Genomic DNA, 12,695 nt, shown 5'->3' with positions numbered 1-12,695 from the left:
GGTGGAGACATGTTTCAAAGGAGTGGTCCTTTTTTTCAAAACATCCTTCTTTTATCTCTGATTTCCATTTTCTTTTATCTGAAGGAACGTTCTGAAGCGTTTAATTTTTTTTACATTTGAAGCTTTCAAGCATATCACTGTGTCATAAAGTGATAGCGTAAAGTGATTACAACAACAACAACAACAGCTTTCATGGTAGCGGGTATCTGTTTGTAACAGCTTTCATGGTAGCGGGTATCTGTTTGTAACAGCTTTCATGGTAGCGGGTATCTGTTTGTAACAGCTTTCATGGTAGCGGGTATCTGTTTGTAACAGCTTTCATGGTAACAGGTATCTGTTGGTAACAGCTTTCATGGTAACAGGTATCTGTTGGTAACAGGTATATCTACTGTACAGTATACTGATTCTAAGAATTAGTTAAAGTTTTGTAAATATAAACAAACAGTGGAGAGTTAAAAAAATAAATAAATTGTCCCCCTCTAAAACGCATGCCTCAGCATGTGAATACATCCTTTATGACCTCTCCAATATTTGTTTTGCAAATGTAAGCAAACTGTGGTTTCTCAAAATAGATAACTTCACATTCGATGCGGGAATTATTCATTCCTCCTCTTAGTAAGAGGGAACGATAATTCAATATATGTTCAATATTTTCCTGAATAACCCACAATAACCTATACAATATTTGTGTCTATTTGTATGGTTAAATCCTCTCTCTATGTCCTGGTGTCAAGAGTTTTTTTGACAGAAGGATTCTAGAAAGCTGACCTTGACTTGGGTCATCACTCTGACTCACGGCCGGGTCCACAGGAGAATATATAGAAGTTGGTCTGAGTCCAGCTACCGGGCATTACAGAGACAGATGGGGAGGGAGGGAGGGACGGGGGGGGAGAGAGGGAGGGAGGGGACAGTAGGCCTGCCAGGATTTTTCCATGAATGCGGTCGTTGATTGCCTAGCATTCACAACAGCTGTCACAGTGGGCTAAACCTGCGATATTGAAGCTACTGAAAGTGGCTTGCACGGCCGCGGAGACAATCACGATTGTTTGAAAGCACCATGAGAATAGAGATGTTTGTATCACACTGATCATACACTGATTAGGATCGTTTTCAGAAAAGCAATTGGATGATTGGTAGTTCAGAAGATTTCCATCCTCCTATCATATAGGCGGCCAGAGTCATTTTGCAGCTTTATTGGGTTCTCTACCATTGAGAACCAGGTTATAGATGGACAGAGATGTTGGTTTCTCTACCATTGAGAACCAGGTTATAGATGGACAGAGATGTGGGTTTCTCTACCATTGAGAACCAGGTTATAGATGAGATGTGGTTTTCTCTACCATTGAGAACCAGGTTATAGATGGACTGAGATGTGGGTTTCTCTACCATTGAGAACCAGGTTATAGATGGACTTTGATGTGGGTTTCTCTACCATTGAGAACCAGGTTATAGATGGACTGAGATGTGGGTTTCTCTACCATTGAGAACCAGGTTATAGATGGACTGAGATGTGGGTTTCTCTACCATTGAGAACCAGGTTATAGATGGACTGAGATGTGGGTTTCTCTACCATTGAGAACCAGGTTATAGATGGACTGAGATGTGGGTTTCTCTACCATTGAGAACCAGGTTATAGATGGACTGAGATGTTGGGTTTCTCTACCATTGAGAACCAGGTTATAGATGGACTGAGATGTTGGGTTTCTCTACCATTGAGAACCAGGTTATAGATGGACTGAGATGTGGGTTTCTCTACCATTGAGAACCAGGTTATAGATGGACTGAGATGTTGGGTTTCTCTACCATTGAGAACCAGGTTATAGATGGACTGAGATGTTGGGTTTCTCTACCATTGAGAACCAGGTTATAGATGGACTGAGATGTGGGTTTCTCTACCATTGAGAACCAGGTTATAGATGGACTGAGATGTGGGTTTCTCTACCATTGAGATCACTATGAAGGTTAGCTTGACCATACAGGCTTTCTTCATGGAACATTGACTCAAGTCCCCTCACATATGACACTACAGCCATCTGTACATATTCCTTTCTCCTTTCTCAGCAGTTTTCATAACACATACATGGATGTTATTTTATTACTTTGATCTGATCAGCAATGTATTTATTTTTGCTTTTATATCTAGAAAATCATGTGATATTTCTACATATAATACATTTGTCTGTGCCCAATAATGTTTTTACCATGTTTTGTGCTGCTACCATGTTGTTGTCATGTTGTGGTGCTACCATGTTGTTGTCATGTTGTGGTGCTACCATGTTGTTGTCATGTTGTGTTGCTACCATGTTGTTGTCATGTTGTGCTGCTACCATGTTGTGTTGCTACCATGTTGTTATGTTGTGTTGCTACCATGTTGTTGTCATGCTGTGTTGCTACCATGTTGTGCTGCTGCCATGTTGTGTTGCTACCATGTTGTTGTCATGTTGTGTTTCTACCATGTTGTGTTGCTACCATGTTGTGTTTCTACCATGTTGTTGTTATGTTGTGTTGCAACCATGTTGTTGTCATGTTGTGTTGCTACCATGTTGTTATCATGTTGTGTTGCTACCATGTTCTGTTGTCATGTCTTTCTACCTTGCTATGTTGTTGTCTTAGGTCTCTCTTTATGTAGTGTTGTGGTGTCTCTCTTGTTGTGATGTGTGTTTTGTCCTATATTTATATTGTATTTATTTATTTATTTTAATCCCAGTCCCCCGTCTCCGCAGGAGGCCTTTTGCCTTTTGGTAGGCCGTCATTGAAAATAATAATTTGTTCATAACTGACTTGCCTAGTTAAATAAAGGTGAAATAAAATAAACTTTATACCAGCGCTGGCACCATATTCCCTACATAGTGCACTACTTTAGACCAGGGCTGGCACCCTATTCCCTACATAGTGCACTACGTTATACCAGGGCTGGCCCCATATTCCCTACACAGTGCACTACTTTAGACCAGGGCTGGCACCCTATTCCCTACATAGTGCACTACTTTACACCAGGGCTGGCACCCTATTCCCTATATAGTGCACTACTTTTGGCCAGGGCTGGCACCCTATTCCCTATATAGTGCACTACTTTAGACCAGGGCTGGCACCCTATTCCCTATATAGTGCACTACTTTAGACCAGGGCCGGCACACGATTCCCTATATAGTGCACTACTTTAGACCAGATCCCTATGTTAGCATTTTCTGAGAGACCAACAGCAAGATGAAACAGGCAATAAAGTAAAAGAGAGAAGCTGTTCTTGACAATTTAAAAATAAATGACAATCTACAGGCCCAGCAGCCAAAATCCCAGACGGACGAGGACTGAAATGGGTCAAGATATCTAAATACAACTAAGGGTAAACAGAAAGAGGAGGGAGGGGAGGAGGGGGAGGGAGAGAGAGAGGGGAGGGGGGGAGATAGAGAGGGGAGGAGGGGGGAGATAGAGAGGGGAGGAGGGGGGAGGGGAGGAGGGAGGGAGAGAAAGGTGACCTAAATGCCAGAACTGGACAATAACCTGAGACCTTCAGCACACAGGGGGACAAACACCTGCCTGGAGGTGACAGCATTCCCTCCCCCATATGCCCCTCTAGGCACAACTATGACAACATAACCAACAAAACGGTCACAACTCCTGCAGCTCTGTCTCACGCTGGGTATGTACATAGTCAATGGTAGGCTTCAAGGGGACTCCCAATGGTAGGTACACATATAGCTCATCTCTTGGCAGTAGTACTGTAGACTACTTTATCACTGACCTCAACCCAGAGTCTCTCAGAGCATTCACAGTCAGCCCACTGACACCCTATCAGACCACAGCAAATCACAGTCTACTTGAACAGAGCAATACTCAATCATGAGGCATCAAAGCCAAAGGAACTGAGAAATATTAAGAAATGCTATAGATGGAAGGAATGTAGTGTGGAAACCTACCAAAAAACAATTAGGCAACAACAAATTCAATCCCTTTTAGACAAATTCCTGGACAAAACGTTCCACTGTAATAGTGAAGGTGTAAACTTGGCAATAGAAAATCTTAACAGTACTTTGACCTCTCAGCTTCCCTATCAAATAAAAAATAAATAAAACAGTAAACCAAAGAAAATTAACAACAATGACAAATAGTTGGATGAAGAATGCAAAAACCTAAGAAAGAATTGTAGAAACCTGTCCAACTAAAAAAAGAGACCCAGAAAACCTGAGTCTATGCCTTCACTATGGTGAATCACTAACAAAAATACAGAAATACACTACGGAAAAAGAAGGAACAGCATGTCAGAAATCAGCTCAATGTAATTGAAGAATCCATAGACACTAACCACTTCTGGGAAAATTGGAAAACACTAAACAAACAACAACATGAATAATTATCTATCCAACATCGAGATGTATGGGTAAACCACTTCTCCAACCTTTTTGGCTCTATAACAAAGAACAAACAGCCAAAACATGATCAAATACACATTTTCGAATCAACTATTAAATACTACCAGAACCCACTGGATTCTCCAATTACATTGAATAAACTACAGGAAAGAATACAAACCCCCCAACCCAAGAAGGCCTGTGGTGTTGATAGTATCCTCAATGAAATGATAAAATATACATAAAACAAATTCCAATTGGCTATACTAAAACTCTTTAACATCATCCTTAGCATCTTTCCCAATATTTGGAGCCAAGAACTGATCACCCCAATCCACAAAAGTGGAGACAAATTTGACCCCAATAACTACTATGGGATATGCGTCAACAGCAACCTAGGCAAAATCCTCTGCATTATCATTAACAGCAGACTCGTACATTTCCTTAGTGAAAACAATGTACTGAGCAAATGTCAAATTGGCTGTTAACCAAATTATCATACAACAGACCACATATTCACCCTGCACACCCTAATTGACAAACAAACAAACCAAAACAAAGGCAAAGTCTTCTCATGCTTTGTTGATTTAAAAAAAGCCTTTGATTCAATTTGGCATGAATGTCTGCTATACAAAATTGATGGAAAGTGGTGTTGGTGAAAAAACATACAAAATGATAAAATCCAGGAACACAAACAACAAATGTGCGGTAAATTATAATTTTTTTTAAATCTTCCCACAGGGCCGTGGGGTGAAACAGGGATGCATCTTAAGCCCCTTCAACGTACATATCAACGAATTGGTGAGGGCACTAGAAAAGTCTGCAGCACCCGGCCTCACCCTACTAGAATCTGAAGTCAAACGGCTACTGTTTGCTGATGATTTGGTGTTTCTGTCACCAACCAAGGAGGGCCTACAGCAGCATCCAGACAAACCAAGCATCCAGCACAGATTTTGCCAGACCTGGGCCCTGACAGTAAATCACAGTAACACTAAAATAATGGTGTTCCAAAAAAGGTCCAGTCGCCAGGACCACAAATGTAAATTCCATCTAGACACAGTTGCCCTAGAGCACTCAAAAAACAATACATACCTTGGCCTAAACATCAGCGCCACAGGAAATTTCCACAAAGCTGTGAACGATCTGAGAGACAAGGCAAGAAGGGCATTCTATGCCATCAAAAGGAACATAAAATTCAGCATACCAATTAGGATCTGTCTAACAATACTTGAATCAGATATAGAACTCATTGCCCTTTATGGTTGTGAGGTCTGGGGTCCGCTCACCAACCAAGAACTCACAAAATGGGACAAACACCAAATTAAGACTCTGCATGCAGAATTCTGCAAAAACATCCTCCGTGTGCAACGTAAAACACCAAATAATGCATGCAGAGCAGATTTAGGCTGATACCCGCTAATTATCAAAATGCAGAAAAGAGATATAAATTCTACAACCACCTAAAAGTAAGTAATTCCCAAACCTTCCATAACAAAGCCATCACCTACAGATAGATGAACCTGGAGAAGAGTCCCCTAAGCAAGCTGGTCCTGGGGCTCTGTTCACAAACACAAACACACCCCACAGAGCCCCAGGACAGCAACACAATTAGACCCAAACAAATCATGAGAAAACAAAAAGATAATTCTTTCCAATGTGTCAAGTAATTAACAAAAAAACTGAGCAAACTAGAATGGTATTTGGCCTTAAATAGAGAGTACACAGTGTCAGAATACCTGACCACTGTGACTGACCCAAACTTAAGGAAAGCTTTGACTATGTACAGACTCAGTGAGCATAGCCTTGCTATTGAGAAAGGCTGCCGTAGGCAGACCTGGCTCTCAAGAGAAGACAGGCTATGTGCACACTGCCCACAAAAATGAGGTGGAAACTGAGCTGCACTTCCTAACCTCCTGCCAAATGTATGACCATATTAGAGACACATATTTCCCTCAGATTACACAGATCCACGAAGAATTCAAAAACAAACCCGATTTTGATAAACTCCCATATCTACTGAGTGAAATACCACAGTGTGCCATCACAGCAGAAAGATGTGTGACCTGTTGCCACAAGAAAAGAGCAACCAGTGAAGAACAAACACCATTGTAAATACAACCCATATTTATGTTTATTTATTTTTCCCTTTTGTACTTTAACCATTTGCACATCGTTACAACACTGTATATATACATAATATGACATTTGTAATGTCTTTATTCTTTTGGAACTTCTGTGAGTGTAATGTTTACTGTTCATTTTTATTGTTTATTTTACTTTTGTATATTATCTACTTCACTTGCTTCGGCAATGTAAACATATGTTTCCCATGCCAATAAAGCCCATTGAAAAGAGAGAGAGAGAGAGACAAAGAGAGAGATAAAAGATGCAGACAGAGTGAGAGATCCAGAGACCGAGCTAGAGAGAGACAGAGATGGAGAGAAAGAGAGAGATAAAAGATGCAGACAGAGAGAGAGAGAACCAGAGAAAGAGAACCAGAGAGAGAGAGAGAGAACCAGAGAGAAAGAGAGAGAGAGAGTAGAGCAGTCTCTTGTGTAGCTCTGAGCTACAGTACAGCAGCACCATGTGAGGTGTCAATACTAAACAACACGTGTCATGTTGGGAACACACTGCCGTCGAGCCACGTCACTACATGATCTTTGTAAAGTTAATCAGCACTTAGCTTCAGAAAAACACACGCACGCACACATACACTCACAAACTCACGCACACACACACACCACACATCCGAACGCAAACACACACACATTGCAGGTTTTCTCCTGTGAGGGAATTATGGGATCTCTGTGATCCGTCAGGAATAAAGAGACCCACAGCACCATACCAAAGTTTCATATTATCATGAAAATCTATACATTTTTCTCCGGGTAAGATATCCTGATTTTCCCATTCAAACCGGAAGTGCTATTTAAAAGCATATAATACCAGCAAAAATAAAACGGACATGATTATGCCACTTCTAAATGGTGAAATCTTACGCTATCTTTTTGTATTTGTTGTAATACCAGATGTCAATTAGCTTCATGTCACTTCAAGATTTTGGGAGAATGGAAGGTGAAATATGAATATGTGCAATAAAACAGGGAGATTTCCCAAAGGTGTGGAATATTTCTGGAGGTATGCCAACAAGCTGATTGGACACAACACACGTTTCTACTGTTCCTGTCTTCTTTTTCGTCCCTCATTTTTATTCCAGCAGCGTGGGGTTTATTAACACAGTGCATTCACAACCCAACACCTACAGGACCACAACCCAACACCTACAGGACCACAACCCAACACCTACAGGACCACAACCCAATAACAACCCAACACCTACAGGACCACAACCCAATAACAACCCAACACCTACAGTACCACAACCCAACACCTACAGGACCACAACCCAATAACAACCCAACAACTACAGAACAATGTGGACAATTAATTTAGTTCAAACTCTGCAATACACAAAAGTGAAAGGGGTCGTGACATTCGTTCAGTCGACTTTGATGTAAAAATAAGATGGCATGTGACTACTAGTGAATATTTCAGCAGGCCAGACAAAGCAGTGTTGCTGGGGTGTGTTATTATCCCTGACCATGACTTTTGTTAAATGCTTTCGCTGTCCTGTCTGTTACCCATCATCAGAAATGCACTTCACACGCACACACACACACACACACACACACACACACACACACACACACACACACACACACACACACACACACACATCATCATCATCGTCCCTGAAAAGTCCAATCAGCAGGCAGCTGAGTATCTTCCGTCAGACTCGTCCCGTCCCGTCTTACCAGGCAGGGAGAGAGATCTGGCACGGACGGACCAGGAGACTTTGACCACTGTCCTCCTCTGCTCTCAACAACTATCTGGGCTTTGATCAGGAGAGATCTTGCAGGGATGGATCAGGTGATCTGTGACTTGGCTGGGCTGTGACCTGGCTGGGCTGTGACCTGGCTGAACTGTGACCTAGCAGGACTGTGATCTGGCTGGGCAGTGACCTGGCTGGGCTGTGACCTGGCTGAACTGTGACCTAGCAGGACTGTGATCTGGCTGGGCTGTGACCTGGCTGAACTGTGACCTAGCAGGACTGTGATCTGGCTGGGCTGTGACCTGGCTGAACTGTGACCTGGCTGAACTGTGACCTGGCATGGCTGTGACCTGGCTGAACTGTGACTTGGCTGGGCTGTGACCTGGCAGGACTGTGACCTGGCTGGGCTGTGATCTGGCTGGGCTGTGACCTGGCTGGGCTGTGACCTGGCTGAACTGTGACCTGGCTGGGCTGTGACCTGGCTGAACTGTGACCTAGCAGGACTGTGATCTGGCTGGGCTGTGACCTGGCTGGGCTGTGACCTGGCTGAACTGTGACCTAGCAGGACTGTGATCTGGCTGGGCTGTGACCTGGCTGAACTGTGACCTGGCTGAACTGTGACTTGGCTGGGCTGTGACCTGGCAGGACTGTGACCTGGCTGGGCTGTGATCTGGCTGGGCTGTGACCTGGCTGGGCAGTGACCTGGCTGAACTGTGACCTGGCTGGGCTGTGAACGGGCTGGGCTGTGACCTGACTGAGATGTGACCTGGCTGAACTGTGACCGGGCTGGGCTGTGATCTGGCTGAAATGTGACCTGGCTGGGCTGTGACCTAGCAGGACTGTGACCTGGCTGGGCTGTGATCTGGCTGGGCTGTGACCTGGCAGGACTGTGACCTGGCTGGGCTGTGATCTGGCTGGGCTGTGACCTGGCTGGGCTGTGACCTGGCTGAACTGTGACCTGGCTGGGCTGTGACCTGGCTGGGTTGTGACCTGGCTGGGCTGTGACCTGGCTGAGCTGTGACCTGGCTGGGCTGTGACCTGGCTGAACTGTGACCTGGCTGGGCTGTGACCTGGCTGAACTGTGACCTGGCTGGGCTGTGACCTGGCTGAGCTGTGATCTGGCTGAAATGTGACCTGGCAGGACTGTGACCTGGCAGGACTGTGATCTATCTGCATCGTTCACCCACCTCAATAAGCCCCACCTATCTGAAAGTTGACTCATTACTGACCACAGCACACCTGGAACAATAGTAAACAGTGGATATTATGTACTGATATTTACTTGAGCTGGAAAAAAATTTGGCCCAATGAATAAGCGGGCGTCTCCAAAAAAAGCTTTGTAAAAGGTGCAGTATTGCCACAGGTAAACATGTACCAGCTGTACACACAGATGTCCCTGTAACATACAGATGTCCCTGTAACAGAGATATGTCCCTGTAACACAGATCTGTCCCTGTAACACACAGATGTCCCTGTAATCGCTGAGCAAAGTGCATCTTATCCATACAAGGTCAGTAGACATGTACTTTATGTTCGCAAAAACAAATGAGGAAACAGAATAACTTGGCTTGAGAGAAAAAAATCCACCAAATGCCAGTAGCTCCAGTCGTCATCAACCCAGCAAGGCTGCTACTTCAGAGGCTTTACTACTAACACTGCATTACATTAACTGCAACAAGTCCAGAACAACTGAAAACACTACAATACATTAACTGCAACAAGTCCACAGCGCAGAGTTGTCATGACTCTCCTGTGAGGGTACGAAAGATCAGGTTACAGTGAGTCCGCTCGACAGCAAGCTCTCTCTCCCACAGAGGTGGAGAGGTGTGAAGTTGGCCATTTTATGACGGTCGTAAATACCTTGTAGAAACTCTGCCTTTGGGCTCTACAGGATTGAGCGGAAAGAAAATTTTTGTTACAAGGAGATTCGTCCTGCCAAAATTACAACATCAAAAGGCTGGACAATAAGAGAATATTTCTGTAATCCAAACACTGGGAATGGTCCGTGTATATTTAAAGAATAACCACGTCCAACAAGGACAGTATAACTAAATAAATGTACCTCTACAAATGTATATGTCCCAGTTAACAGATTCACATCTAAATGTTGTGGAACTTATATGATTAAATATGAAACTATTTGTGAGAGGACGTAATGTGATGTTAGCCTTCTAAATGAGAGAATTTGTTTTTCATATAAAGTCTTAACCAAGTCAGTGACCACACCCACGTGACCACAGACATTATGTCGGCGTCATGGAATGCCTCTTTTGCCAGAGTGCATAAAACCCCTCGTGACGTCCGGTGTTGAACCGGACATCACGAATGTTTAGACTCTATGAGACCAGAAAAATGTGGAGCGTGGCTGCACATTGAAATGGTAGGAATTTAAATCTCTAGAGACTGGTACATTGCCGGGTTGCTACGGGCGTGTAAATTGGTTCTAGCTTTACATTAGACCAGCGAGACAGAGAGCGTGAGCTGAAAGGAACAAAATGGTTAGAAACTCTGAAACTCTCTCTCGAAGAAGAAGAAGACTACACAGGAACATTCAGTCTGCAGCTGTTCAACTACTGTAGTCTAGTAAACTCGACGAGGACCACCGGGTGGTACTCGGAAAGATCCATTCTAATGAACAGTGCCCACTGAACCATGCGGGGTAGACGATATGGAAGATCTGTTCTCACAGACAATCCGAAACCAAGAAGCTACGACTACAAAAGACATGGTGACCTCTGGTGGACAACCAGAAACTTACACAACCAGAGACTTTCTGTCAAATTACTCCCCATAGATGGATTGAGTGTTTTCAACAGAAAGACAGCAAAGACATACACACGTAAATATGTAAATTGCAGTTCTTTCGAATGAGCGGCCGTTCATGTGCAAAGTATTCACATTTCAATGAGCATAGTTATCATCTGTATGCACGATAGTGGAATTCCTTTGTCTCTCCCTTTCCCTCTCTTTTGAATCCGCCATTTTGTGTAACAAGCCATCATATCTGTTTAGTCCACCAGGGACTTTTCATTGCATTGTAATCAATGTGTAAACTATCCTGTTTGTGTGTTTATGTTATTCTGTGTGATTATTTAGGAAGTTAGTAAATAAATAATTAAGCTAATTTGTTTATCGCTGATTCATCATTTATGCTAGGGTTCGTGCAGATATCCAAGAATTTTGCAACATTCAGAATGAGACTGAAGGTAAATAAGAATGAATGAATTGGCTGTAACTGATGTAAGAGATACTTCTATCTTTAGAGTTTAGTCGGGAGATAGTAATTCGTTAAATAACTTTTCCCGTGGTGCCCCAGATTACAACTTCATTAATTGTTATATGATTCATTTAATTGCGTAATAATTGAACATGGTATGTAATTATTTTATAAAATAACAGTCGAACACATTAATGATAGTCAAGACATGGCAGAATAATATATTCTTCCCATGGAACTCCGTCACAATGGGATGATGGTTGACTTAGTTGCGTCTCAAATGGCATCCTATTCAATATATAATGCACATATTTTGACCAGAGCCCTATGGTCTAAAGTAGTGCACTATATAAGGAATAGGGTGCCATTTGAAACACAGGCACGGTCTCAACACTGCTACATGCAACCTGGCCCTAGCGCAATTAGAGCTGCATATGTCTGTTTTCAAGAAGGGCTTGACAGCTTTATCCATTTTTTGCAGGCTCACATATTTTATAGATAGGTACAGTATGTCAGAGGGATATTCTCGTAATGAGCCTCCGATGTTTGATGAAGTGGGGAGTTGTAGACAAGTGGGCCTACACAGTGAGAGAGAGAGAATCTTTTCTATTCATATATTATCACATAATGGCCCAGGAGAAAAACAGAGAGAAAAAGGGAGAAACACATAGAGAGAGAGAGAAGAAACCGAGATAGAAACAGATTGACAGAGATAGAACACAGAGAGAGACAGAGAGAAACACAGACAGAAGACGCAGATAGAAACAGAGAGAGAAACAGATTACAGAGACACAACACAGAGAGAAACACAGACATAAGATGCAGAGAGACAAACAGAGAGATAAACAAAATGGAACAAACACCAAATTGAGACTCTGCATGCAGAATTCTTCAAAAACATCAATGTACAACGTAAAACACCAAATAATTCATGCAAAGTAGAATTAGGACAATACCCGCTAATTATCAAAATCCAGAAAAGAGCTGTTAAAACCTACAAACACCTAAAAGGAAGTGATTCCCAATCCTTCCATAACAAAGCCATCACCTACAGAGAGATGAACCTGGAGAAGAGTCCCCTCTGCCAGCTGGTGCTGGGGCTCTGTTCACCAACACAAACAGACCCACAGAGCCCCAGGACAGCAACACAATTAGACCCAACCAAATAATGAGAATACAAAAAAATAATTACTTGACACATTGGAAAGAATTCACGAAAAAAATGAGTAAACTAGAATGCTATTTGGCCATGAACAGAGAGTACACAGTGGCAGAATACCTGACCACTGTGACTGAC

The 12,695-nt window shown here is 42.8% G+C and overlaps 1 protein-coding gene across 1 annotated transcript in view; it reads right to left on the bottom strand.

Moving 5' to 3' along the window:
* The window catches only part of LOC115207272 (metabotropic glutamate receptor 7-like), a 361,353-nt gene that overhangs the window by 213,273 nt on the left and 135,385 nt on the right, over nt 1–12,695 (bottom strand). The gene's annotated exons all lie outside the window — the stretch shown is intronic.

Source organism: Salmo trutta, chromosome 14, assembly GCF_901001165.1.
Source record: "Salmo trutta chromosome 14, fSalTru1.1, whole genome shotgun sequence".
In the NCBI taxonomy this organism is placed as follows: domain Eukaryota; kingdom Metazoa; phylum Chordata; class Actinopteri; order Salmoniformes; family Salmonidae; genus Salmo; species Salmo trutta.
Note: the sequence above shows the minus strand (reverse complement) of the source record. Positions and strands in the feature narration are given on the sequence as shown.